Source organism: Stomoxys calcitrans, chromosome 1 (genome assembly GCF_963082655.1).
Source record: "Stomoxys calcitrans chromosome 1, idStoCalc2.1, whole genome shotgun sequence".
NCBI classification, from domain to species: Eukaryota; Metazoa; Arthropoda; class Insecta; order Diptera; family Muscidae; genus Stomoxys; species Stomoxys calcitrans.
Window position 1 is genome coordinate 67,897,075 of NC_081552.1, and position 13,816 is coordinate 67,910,890.

A 13,816-nucleotide genomic window follows, 5' to 3' on the forward strand; every position below is an offset into this window, starting at 1 on the left:
CGGAGAAGCCATTGTACAAAATTCCAGCCAAATCGAATAATAATTACGCACCCTTGAGGCCCAGGAAGTCAAGATCCCAGATCCCAGCTATATGGATTATGAACCGATTTGAACCATATTTGGCACAGTTGTTGGAAGTCATAACAAAGCACCTCATGCAAAATTTCAAAGCGGATAGGAATTGCGCCCTCTAGTGGGTCAAGAAGTCAAGATTCAAGATCGGTAATATGGCAGCTATATCAGGTAATGGACTGATTTAGTGTAGGTCAGTTGGGATTGTAAATGGGCCACATCGGTCCATGTTTTGATATAGCTGCTTTATAAACCGATCTTCCGAATTGAATTCTTGGGCACCTGAAAGCCGCAATTCTTATCCGATTTGGCTGAAATTTTTTAATTATGGTTCAAATCAGACCATAACCTGACATAGCTGTCATATAACCTTATCTGGGGTCTTGACTTGTTGAGCCTTTAGAGGGCGCAATTCCTATCGGATTTGGCTGAAATTTGGCATGTAGCGTTCTGTTATGACTTCCAATAACTGTGCTAAGAACGGTCCAAATCGGTCTTTAACCTGATATAGCTCCAATATAAACCGTTCTCCGGATAATCCTTATTCGGTTCCTAGAAGCTTTAATTTTTGCTGGCTTGACAGAAGTTTGGTATGTAGAGTAAAATAATGAACTTCAACTAGATTTATTTTGTATACATTTTTATCAGAATGCATGGTGATGGGTTCTCAAATTTCGGCCGGGCCGAACTTAGCACGCTTTTACTTGTTTTAAAATAGATTGTGCATATTGAAAGGATACCAAGATCTATTTAAAGTGTGATACTTTATTCGCTTTTAGCGAAACTTTTCCATGATTACATTTTTTAAATAAAAGGTTTTGAGGCAAAAAAACTGGCTTATTCCAATCAGTAGGACATTCTCTCATTACTTGAAAAAATTTTCATGAACGTATTATGTTGAGATTTTTTTTCAAAAAATAAATAAAAATAACTGCGAAAAACGAATATAGTACAGCCTTAATGTTGTATCATAATTCAAACTCATTATGTTACCAATTATAAGCAGATCTCACTTGGTAATTCAAAATCTTTCAGACTTTATTTGGACTTATTCCGATTTTATGATGTCTTCCATTTTCGTATAACTTCATCATGGTTTGGTGTTATGATCTGTCTTCGTTTTGCTATAAATAAAACAAAACATTATATATGGGAGTGGTTGTTATCAAATGTGCGATAATACCTACTTTGAGATGGATATTTCTCTGTCGCGTAAATATTATGAACCACTGTATGTGCCTTACAAATTATTCTTGTGTTATTTTGTACCTGGCAGCCATTTGAATATTGCTCTAATGATTTTTGTCACTGGACAGAATTTTTAAATTTAAACATAGTACTGACTTCGATTGTGCGGAAAATGTTGCTTAACATCAATTAAATTTGGAGAAATTTCACAATGTTTCCACCAGTATTGCTAATTCGTTTAGTTGTAATTAAACTTTTTATTTGGCGTTTCAAGCATTGTTTTGATAGTGAACAGTTGTATGTTGACAACATTGTTATCATACGACTGTCAACCAAACAAAAATAAATTGGAATTTTTTAACTACAAGGCGTACAAGTAGTATTTAAGAAAATTTAAACATTAACTGATGTATGTTTGGCAGCACAACATGAAATTGACAATACAAAGAGGCATAGCAACCAGTCTCGACGCCAGAGCCTTTAGCGTCCTCTTATATCGTGAGATTCTAATCGAGCCGCCGTTCCCACATTGACATCATCTCCAATGACTTGAGATCCTCAAAAAGCTTTTACGATCCCTTGAATTACGGAATTCAATAACGACTCCTGCTTCAGAGCCCTCATTCGTGTATACAAAAGCTCTCGGAGATGACGATCATCCTCGAAACATCAACAACGTCAACAAGAAAAGACTTCCATGACATGTAATCAGTCGCGCTGCATATAGCATGCCGACACACCTCATCTTCATTCCCCATGAGAAAATAAGAATGTGCAGAGTGACCCCATCTTATTTAAACCTATCCGTGTATCATGAAGGGCACTGTCAATACACCAACTGCTACCCTCATATGTTCCATGAATGAATCAAAAACGTCAAATTCAGGCGTGGTAGGTCATCGCTATCACAGATCCCCTTCAAGGTACGGTGAGAAAGTTGTCTAGATGGGCGAGGGCCAATGGGCTTGGCATAAAGCCCAGAGAGGTCGAGCGAATGTTGTAGACCAGAAGGAGGATGTATGAGGAGTTCAGGGGATTGGTTCTGGACGGAGTGTAGCTGCCACAGCGTTATTCTTGGCCATAAATAGAATGAGAGAATGAACGTGAGGAGAGAGTTAATCGGAGGCTGAGTTCGCTTAATTCATGGTGCAACTCAATGGACAGAAGTTGGGAACATAGACCAGGGGCGGTCCGCGGACTGTACACTGCTGTGGTTTGGCTGATCCTCACCTAGGAGTACTTGGTGTTGCACCGGGTCCTGGAAAGGGTGATTCTTCTCGTTATGGTTAAGAAGGTACAGGGTATTGCGGCAGAGCTGATATCGGAGGCGAGGAGGAGTGCTCCAACAGCTGCACCGTATGCGATACTCTGAAACTTTTGCACTTGCACGAGGAGAGCGTGTCGTTCAGGTCTGCCTTATGACTAATGTAGTCAGCGACATGGCACTCTTCGAGTTTTGGGCATTCGTTCGTTCTGCGGAAGGTTGATGGTGTGGGACGACGACGTGGCATTGGTGACGCGACGGACTGTGTACCGGGCGGATCATTCTTCCATGGCCAATTGGAGTTTGTCTTCCCGGAAATGTAGCTTTGAGCTGGGGGTGTCCCGAACTTTACTGGCCCCTCTTTTTACAGGGATGGATCCAATTTGAATTAGGGTACTGGCACAGAGGTTTTTGTTGAATTCCTAGATATTAGGAAGTCACGCAGACTTCTGGACGGGTGCAGTGTCTTTCATTATACTTACAACACAAAATAAAAAAAAAGTTTCATAAAAAATAGAAACTTAAACAATTTTGTAAACAGCTTATTGTCATTATTCGCTGGAATTAATATACACGTACATTTAAAATCTACGAAATTTTACAATGTTGCTAGCAACATATTAAATCGTTTCGTAAAAAGTACTTAGTACTACTTATTTGAAAATTGCTATGATAGACAGTTATATTTACAAAGTCTTTCATTTTCGCGTAACTCTATTATGGTTTTGTAATATGATCTGCTGTATTTGTTATTCTCTGTGCCTTAGAATTTCTTGTTGTGTTTTCTTGAACCTTGCAGCCAATTGTGTATTGTTCTTATGACTTTTTAAAAACTGTCACTTTTTGAGTTTAACATCCTCACTGGACCGAACTGCTTCACATACCGACTGCAGTTTGCTCAGTCAAAACAAAAAAGAAACATTTTCCAACCATTAGTCTATACGCTCAAATACTCAATCTTTCTCTCTAGCAGGAGAGACAAAGGATAATAAATATTGGTCTAAAACACGACTAATCGTTTGCGGCTATCGAAACACTTTTGCAATTAAAGAGTTTTTGGTGTTACAACAAAAGAAAGGTCCATTTACCATAGGCGAAGCTGCCAAAGGGTTTATTGTAATAAACAAAATTAGTTACGATCAATTACGCTACGTTTATAGCTAGCGTATGATATGTTGAAGCAAAATGTTACACGGTTACAATTAAAGGAAAACTTCGAGATAAAAGTATTTTGTTTGTCGGAAAAAGTCACAATTAAAGCCACATTTATTGTCCCATTTCGCTGAAATTTCAGACAGTTAGTTTTGTTAGCCTCTCGACATCCCTGCTCAATACGGTCCAGATTTGAATATAGATACCATATAGACCGATCCTCTAATTTAACGTTTTAGCGCCATAAAAGATGAATTTTTTTAACGAATTTTGCTGAAATTAAGTACAACGAGTTTGTAGGCCTCTCGACATTCGCATGGTTAAGATCGGAGTATATTTGAATATAGCTGCCATATATACCGAACTCTCGATTAAATGTGCGTTTATGTCCCGATTTCGCTGAAATTTGGTAAAATGAGTGGTATAAAACCATTAAATATTCTTCCCGAATATAATTAGATATAGCTGTCATGTAGACCAATATTAAATGTAACCGTCTTAAATAATGAATTGTATTAGACCCGCCGACGTCCGTGCCAAGTTTGGTCCAAATGGGACCAGATTAAGATATAGCAGCTATGGGTTCATAAACGATGCACTTTTAACGGTATTATGAAGAAAAGTGGTTAATATAGTTATACGGGGTGGTGGGTATTACTACATTTTTACTTGTTATTTTTATACCCTCCACCATAAGATGGGGGGTATACTAATTTCGTCATTCTGATAGTAACTACTCGAAATATTCGTCTGAGACCCCATAAAGTATATATATTCTTGATCGTTGTGACATTTTATGTCGATCTAGCCATGTCCGTCCGTCTGTCCGTCCGTCCGTCAGTCCGTCCGTCCGTCTGTCTGTCGAAAGCACGCTAACTTCCGAAGGAGTAAAGCTAGCCGTTTGAAATTTTGCATAAATACTTCTTAAAAGTGTAGGTCGGTTGGTATTGTAAATGAGCCATGTCGGTTCATGTTTTGATATAGCTGCTATATAAACCGATCTTGGGTCTTGACTTCTTGAGCCTCTAGAGTGTGCAATTCTTATCCGATTGGAATGAAATTTTGCACGACGTGTTTTGTTATGACATCCAACAACTGTGCCAAGTATGGTTCAAATCGGTTTATAACTTGATATAGCTGCCATATAAACCGATCTTGGGTCTTGACTTCTTGAGCCTCTAGAGTGCGCAATTCTTATCCGATTGGGATGAAATTTCACACGACGTTTTTTGTTATTATATCCAATAACTGTGCCAAGTATGGTTTAAATGGGTCCATAACCTGATATAGCTGCCATATACACCGATCTGGGGTTTTGACTTCTTGAGCCTCTAGAGTGCGCAATTCGTATCCGATTGGAATGAAATTTCGCACGACGTGTTTTGTTATGATATCCAACAACTGTGCCAAGTATAGTTCAAATCGGTCCATAACCTGATATAGCTGCCATATAAACCGATCTTGTGTCTTGTTATGATATCCGTGTATTGTTATGATATCCAACAACTGTGCCAAGTATAGTTCAAATCGGTCCATAACCTGATATAGCTGCCATATAAACCGATCTTGTGTCTTGCCTTCTTGAGCCTCTAGAGTGCGCAATTCTTATCCGATTGGAATGAAATTTTGCACGACGTGTTTTGTTATTATATCCAACAACTGTGCCAAGTATGGTTCAAATCGGTCCATAACCTGATAAAGCTGCCATATACACCGATCTGGGGTTTTGACTTCTTGAGCCTCTAGAGTGCGCAATTCTTATCCGATTGGAATGAAATTTTGCACGACGTGTTTTGTTATTATATCCAAAAACTGTGCCAAGTATGGTTCAAATCGGTCCATAACCTTATATAGCTGTCATATAAACCGATCTTGGGTCTTGACTCTTGAGCCTCTAGAGGGCGCAATTCTTATCCAATTTGAATGAATTTTGGCACGTAGTATTTTGTTATGATATCCAACAACTGTGCCAAATATGGTTCAAATCGGTTCATAACCTGATATATCTGCCATATAAACCGATCTTGGGTCTTGACTTCTTGAGCCTCTAGAGGTCGCAATTATTATCCGATTTGCCTGAAATTTTGTACGACGGATTCTCTCATGACCATTAACATACGTGTTTATTATGGTCTGAATCGGTATATAGCTTGATACAGCTCCCATATAAATCGATCTCTCTATTTTACTTCTTGAGCCCACAAAAGGCGCAATTCTTATTCGAATTGGCTGACATTTTACACAGGTCTCCAACATATAATTTAATTGTGGTCCAAACCGGACCATATCTTGATATCGCTCTAATAGCAGAGCAAATCTTTTCTTATATCCTTTTTTTTACGTAAGAAGAGATGCCGGGAAAATAACTCGACAAATGCGATCCATGGTGGAGGGTATATAAGATTCGGCCCGGCCGAACTTAGCACGCTTTTACTTGTTTTATTTTACTTTTACCCCTGAAACGAAACAACAGCAAAGATTTCATCATCTCTTACTATATCCCCATTTCTTGTGTACCATTTATATTTCCTATCCTTCCTTTGCCAACGAACTGATTCCATTAGCATAAACTTTGTGGTTTTGTTATACCCTCCACCATAGGATGCGGGGGTATACTATTTTCGTCATTCTGTTTGTAACTACTCGAAATATTCGTCTGAGACCCCATAAAGTATATATACTCTTGATATAGCCATGTCCGTACGTATGTCTGTCGAAAGCACGCTAACTTCCGAAGGAGTAAAGCTAGCCGCTTGAAATTTTGCACAAATACTTCTTATTAGTGTAGGTCGGTTGGTATTGTAAATGGACCATATCGGTCCATGTTTTTATATAGCTGCCATATAAACCGATCTTGGGTCCTGACTTCTTGAGCCTCTAGAGGGCGCAATTATTATCCGATTTGAATGAAATTTTGCACGAAGTGTTTTGTTATGATATTCAAAAATTGTGCCAGGTATGGTTTAAACCGTATATAACCTGATATAGCTGCCATATAAACCGATCTTGGGTCTTGACTTCTTGAACCTCTAGAGTGCGCAATTCTTATCCGATTGGAATGAAATTTTGCACGACGTGTTTTGTTATGGTATATCCAACAAATGTGCCAAGTATGATTCAAATCGGTCCATAACCTGATATAGCTGTCATATAAACCGATCTTGGGTCTTGACTTCTTGAGCCTCTAGAGGGCGCAATTCTTATCCGATTTGAATGAATTTTTGCACGAAGTATTTTGTTATGGTATCCAACAACTGTTCCAAGTATGGTTCAAATCGGTTCATAACCCGATATAGCTACCTGATATAGCTGACTTCTTGAGCCTCTAGAGGTCGCAATTATTATCCGATTTGCCTGAAATTTTGTACGACGGATCCTCTCATGACCATCAACATACGTGTTTATCATGGTCTGAATCGGTCTATAGCCCGATACAGCTCCCATATAAATCGATCTCTCTATTTTACTTCTTGAGCCCCCAAAGGGCGCAATTCTCATTCGAATTGGCTGATATTTTACACAGGTCTCCAACATATAATTTAATTGTGGTCCAAACCGGGCCATATCTTGATATCGCTCTAATAGCAGAGCAAATCTTTTCTTATATCCTTTTTTGCCTAAGAAAAGATGCCGGGAAAAGAACTCGACAAATGCGATCCATGGTGGAGGGTATGTAAGATTCGGCCCGGCCGAACTTAGCACGCTTTTACTTGTTTTTCTTTAGCTTTGCTTACTCTGAATTCATTAACCAATTTCCGAGTTTGAGTTATTCATCATACTCTATCAAACCTACACAAGCACTGCTTCAACACGTAGGCATAGGGTTTCAAGTTTATTTTTATCATACATTGAGTATGTCAGCCTATCACGTGTGGTATTTAATTCAGAGATGGGCCGTAATAAAAACGCTTGTGGTCACAAAATCGGAATACAAGGAAGCGGCTACAACCAGAAATGTATTACATACAAACACATTTGTATTAGCAATTAATAACTAGCTGCAAACTGAAATTCCCCCAACCAATTCTGGGGATTTTATAAAAATTCTGAAACATCTCACGAATCGAGCATCAATCGAACGTAACAGGGATCATTGGTTAAAACAAAAAACATTGATTGAAAATTGGCTTAAATCAGATTTCTGAAAATGGCTGAAAGCGCCATTAACAGTTCATTGTTTTATAATTTTAGTTGTTGTTTATCGCCCAAGGGTGAGCATGATATCCTTTTTTTATTTATTTATTTTAATTTATTTCATTTTGTTTTCTCTATAAATTTAATAATTTTCAGGACAAAAAATTCTTGCCGTTATGAAACGAGCTGAGATAATTAAAAAATGTTCATGACGAGAATATTAGTGCTTGCAACTTATTTTATAATTACAATAAGTCTACTTCATATTTTATTTATTTATACGTTACAATGTGGAATACGCATGTCAGACCTTAAGGGCTTAAAAGTTTTAATTAATGATATATAATAATATTTTGTAAAGTGAAAATTCCAAGCCTTAGCCTCGAAGGAATATTCGTTAAATATAAAATCAAATTTGTAACTTATTTAATGGAAAGAATCTCTTTACGGATTATATAGAGTAAATGGTGACACGATACGAGTCATGATATTATTTCGAGGTGTTATATATAAAATATTTAGATAACTACCCTATGATCCTTTGATGGTTGGTATGCAGCTGAGCCCATACTGATTGACAAATATACTGCCTACATTGATGCCTTATATTAAGGCATCAATATAACTCACCCAGGACCCCTTATATTCTCATATAGATATAGAATTCGTTTTAGAACTTTACTTACTTTTACTTCATAAAATTTGTCTATATTTCATTGATAATTTCTCCCTTCATACACTACATAGTCGTTTTACAGATGTCATTTGCCATGTATGTTTCTGTTCATATTCTCTTCCGTATTGCACTGTGGTCCTACTTGTGTGGAAAGAGCTGCCAAAAAAAACATAAAAACCACATTTATTATCCTATTTCGATTAAATTGGAAACAATGACTTGTACTATTCATGCCTAAGACCGAACCGAATATGGTCCGATCGAACTATGTTCCAATATAGCTGTCATAAAGACTGATCTGCCGATTTTTAGTTTTAAGCCCATAATTACAGCATTTATTACCTGATTTCGCGAAAATTTGTAACGGCGAGTTTCAGGAGACTCCCCAATATCTGAGATGAAACTGGTTCATATCGACCATATAAACCGACCTCCATATTTGAGCTTTTGAGCCCCGGAGGGCCCAATTTTCATACGACTTGGCTTGGGCCCAATTTTCATACGACGTCTGCCTGACGAAAGCACGCTAACTTTCGAAGGAGTAAAGTTAGGATCTTGAAATTTTGCACAAATTCTTCTTATTAGTGTAGGTCGGTTGGGATTGTAAATGGGCCAAATCGGTCAATATTTTGATACTGCTATAAACCGTTCTTGGGTCTTGACTTCTCGAGTTACTAGAGGACGCAATTCTTATCTTATTTGGCTGAAATTTTGCATGTGGTGTTTTTTTATGACTTCCAATAACTATGCCAAATACAATCTAAGTCAGTCCATAAAATTGGATGAAATTTTGCACATATCGTTTTGCTATGACTTCCAACAAATGTATCAAGTATGGTCTAAATCAGTCCATGTGCTGATATAGCTGCCATATGAACCGATCTCCCGATTAGACTTCTTAAGCTTCTGGAGGGCATAATTCTTATCGGATTTAGTTGGAATTTTTCGCGAGCTGTTTTGTTACGACTACAATAACTTTGCTAAGTATGGTCTAAATCAGTCCATATCCTGATATAGCACACATGACATGCTATAAAAGATAAGCATAGTTGGTCTGGACGGAGTAGCAAGCACCAACACAACGATGAGAGAGATGTCAAACCGAAAAGACGTTACAAAAATAAAGGCAACACAATAGACGAAAGAGACTTGAATGTAAACAAACATTGATCAACACAATGGAACGTGGCAAGCGTGAAAGCATCCAGATTTTGAATGAACTTTAGAGACATCCAGTCGGTTGACGAATCTGGCACATTGTTAATCAAATCGTGGCTCGAAGAGTTTGAGGAAATGGTAACTGTAATGCATTGGGATGAATTCCAGAAGTTTGTATTCGCAAAGAAATCACTGACGGGCTTGGCGAAACTATTTGTGTCCTGTGAAAGAGGTATCACGACTTGGTTTGAAAAAAGCTCTTTTAAGCGAATTGGGATCTTCCTTGAACAGTGCGCAGTTGCATCGACTTCTTGCTGGGAGAAAAATGTTTAGAAATGAAAGTGTGCATGAATATTTTCTGCATATGAAAGAATGAGCATCGCGTGGTTCCATAGAGGACAGTGCTTTGATACAGTACGTCATGGAAGGTATTAAAGACTCTTTATCAAATAAAACAATTTTATACGGTGTGCGTAATTTAGTTGATTTTAAAGAAAAGCTTAAATGTTATGGGATGATGTGGCTAAAATCCAGAAACAATAGCATAGGGAAAGATTTCACGGACAAATCAAGTGTTAAAATTGATAAAAAGATTTTGTATTTTAACTGCGGTATGAAAGCATACTCATCGAAATCTTGCAAAAACAAACATTAAGGAATCAAGTGTTTTAATTGTGAGAAATTTGGACATATATCAAGAGATTGCCCTTGGAAAATCGAGAAAACTGATAAATCTAATATTCGATTAATTTCTGACGACATTATGAGAAATAATGTGAAATTCGGAGAACACGATTTACTGGGATTATTCGATACAGGAAGTAGAATTAACATTTTTTCCGAAACCGTCTACAATCGTTTGGGTAAACCGAAATTGTTTCGATCAAACTTTTATTTTGTAGGCTTCGGTAATAACGCAAATGTGAATAAAGTTAAATCATTAGCCAACTTTAATTTTGAAATGGAGATCGAAGATGACAAATATGATTTAATATTCCACGTCGTACCAAGTTCTTTATTTGACTTCGTGATAATTCTAGGCAAAGAATTCGGCAGATTTGCTGAGATAAGTAAAACATCTGACGGCCTAAAAATCAAGAAAGTAAGCGATTCAATATCACCGTCGAAGAGTATCAGATCGATGTAGATCCTATAACTAGACACGAATCCGTAAAGAAAGTGCAGAATATTATCCAGAATTATATTCGTATAACCCTGACTGACGATACACACATAATTTTGTATTCAAATTGTTTTAGTCAAGAAGAGAGACTTTATGTGGATTATAGGAGCATCAACAAGGTCATCGTGAAAGATAACCGTATTGAGAGACTTGACACGTGAAGGTGTAGCGTTACCATATGTTGATGATATTGCTGTTCCAGCCAAGACCGAAGAAGAAGCGTTATCTAATTTGGAAAGAGTTGTGAACACCTGCAAGGGTTATGGACAAGAACTTAACGTTAAAAAATTTCACTTTTTGAAAGAAGAATCCAATTTCTTGGCAACATTATTGAAAATCAACAGATTTCACAGTCACCGGAAAAGAAAAAAGCTGTGTCGAAATATCCGCAACAGCAAGATACCAAACAGGTAGAAACATTTCCTGGATTGGCCGGATACTTCAGGAAATTTTTACCAAACTTCGCACTCAAGCAAAACTATTAACAAATTTGGATACTCCATTCAGATTTGACGACGAATAGATCATGGCCTTTAACAGACTTAAACACATTTTATGTAAAGTACATGTTTTGAAAATATTTAACAGAATTCATGAAACCATGGCCCGATTATCTGAACGATGATGACACGTGAGGCTGCAGGATGCCCGAGTTGTAGGAACTCAACCACCACAGTTCGGTGCTTGCGTCGTCGCGGAACAGTAAAGACGTGTCAATTTTCTACACTCTCAAACAAACATAGCATTTTCATTAAACTTATTCTTAAACTATTGACTTATTAAATATCCGTGTGTTGATTAATTGAGCCAATCGGGTAAGCATAATCCCACATATATATTTAAAAAAGTATTTTAAAGAACTTGACAAATCCGATCCAGGGTGGAGGGTATAAAAGATTCGTCCCGGCCGAACTTTCACTTAGGTTAGGTTGAAAAGAGTGTGCAGATATTAATCTGCCCATGCCACTATAGACATACACCTAAGCCAGTAATCGGCTTGTTGTGCGCTCTAAACACTACAAAGTAGCCTCAAAAAAGAAAATCTAAGTTAGGAATTCCCTGCTACTTACACTGTTTTTACTTACTTTTGCACTTAACTCACGTCTGAAACCAAGTGATTACATCTTTTCTCTTTTGGTGCTATTCTTCAAGAGTACCGTTAGAATAAATAAATCACATGTTTACTTTTGAGATGTTTAAACTCTTAAGAGTTAATGTATACATATTTGGTACTCAACTTAAGACTTTAATTTTTTAAATTTTGGCCAATTAGCGACCACTGTACATTGATGGCATTACAGTGTTTATGTCAATTTCCGTTTCCGCATAGGCATATTCAGTGCAACAATGTCCGTTTACTGGTTTACGACTTCTTTTGCTTGGTAACCTAAATGTTGCGTTTCAGGGTAACTTACTTTTATTACTGTGTAGCTCTGCACATTTCAGGTTGAACGTGAAGTCATTCAACTAGAAATGATACTGATAGCAAACAACATAAAAATGTTGTTGACAAGGGGACATAAATTTTGAAGGCTTGCGCGATATATATGAATACACTTTGCGGGAGAAGTTGGTAAGGTTTGGATGGAAAGTTACATCGAGTCCTTGATGACAATTTTTTCAGTTTAAGATCAAAACATTGATTGAGTGAAAATATGTGCCCCTCTGCGTGTAGTCAAGGAACATACACTTAATTAGATCTTGGTTTACACATACAAACACTCTCGCTATTTTATTGCCTTCGTTTTAAATGGTTTCCCTCGACGTTGAAATGAAATATGTACGAGTGTAAAATAAATTGCAGATCTCATTACTCAATTATTGGTAACATGTTTGTTACGTGTGCTTTATTGTTTATTCCTGAAGCTAAACCCAAAACCAATTAATGTTGTACTTTAATTGAAATTCTCGCAGAAATTCCCCGGGTGGCATACATAAGTACATCACCCTGGGCAGCTATCCACATAGGTATACGGCATTAAAGGAAAACATTTTAAAGGCTAAAACGTTTCATTAATTTTAAATGTTGGCTTTTCGGTGACATGTAGGCTAGTTTTATCGTCATTTTTTTATTTACAGAATTTTGAATTGTGAATTTTACAATCTTCTATTATATAAAACGGCTGAACCGATTTTCATGAAATTTTGACTGATGGTAGAGTTTGAGCCTCCAGTGAAAATAGCGTACTCGATTTTTTGATATCTGAAGGCGGGGCGGACCATTCCCCTTACCCCAATTTTCAAAAACGCCAGATCTTGGAGAGGGATGCACCGATTTAAGCGAAAATTTGTATGCCACCTCATGGTAAAATTTGTAGGTCAACTAACCTGGTGGGACGCTTCATCTCAAAACTCACCCGAATGGATACGTTTACCGACTGGGACAATGTGGATATACAGGGTGGCTGATGAAAGCCGCTACCAAAAAAAAATGTAATAACTTTTTTTCTATTTAATAATAATAATTTAATAATTAATTTAATTAATTAATTAATTAATTTAATTAATAATAATTTAATAATTAATTTAATAATTTAATTTAACATGAATAAAAGAAAAATGTATTCCATACACCGAAAAAAAAATGTAGCAATAGTATAATGAAAGTAATTTAAGAGTAGAGTACGAACTTGGCATAAAAATTTCACCCTTAGTGTCGGGGAATCCCCCACCCCCAAAAACACCACCCAACAGGACACTTTTACTGCTTTGGACAATTTGTGTATCAAATGAGAGGTTGTGTATCAAATGAGAGGTAGTTGGGAACCACAACTTTGAGACAGTCAGTAACTTTATCTACCTCGGCACCGCCGTAACCGAAACGAATGACACCAGTTTTGAGATTAAGCGAAGAATAATACTGGTAAACAGATGCGACTTTGGACTAAGTAAGCAGTTAGAAACAAGGCCACCTCTCGACAGACGAAGATTACACTATACAAGACTCCGATACTACCCGCGCTGTCATATGGTTCTGAAGCATGGGTAC

At 37.2% G+C, this 13,816-nt stretch overlaps 1 protein-coding gene and 1 long non-coding RNA gene across 3 annotated transcripts in view; both read right to left on the reverse strand.

The window, feature by feature from the left end:
• LOC106093105 (serine-rich adhesin for platelets) overlaps nt 1–13,816 on the reverse strand; it is a 742,527-nt gene that overhangs the window by 207,711 nt on the left and 521,000 nt on the right. The window lies entirely within an intron of this gene.
• Nucleotides 822–1,696, reverse strand: LOC106090698 (uncharacterized). Of its 2 annotated transcripts, XR_001221879.2 has the most exons (3): nt 1,260–1,646; nt 1,066–1,196; nt 822–1,003 (listed from the first exon to the last, which is right to left on the reverse strand). It is a non-coding gene; the product is annotated as an uncharacterized LOC106090698 (long non-coding RNA). The 2 variants fall into 2 exon arrangements; XR_001221878.2 differs by having other exon boundaries at nt 822–1,196; nt 1,260–1,696.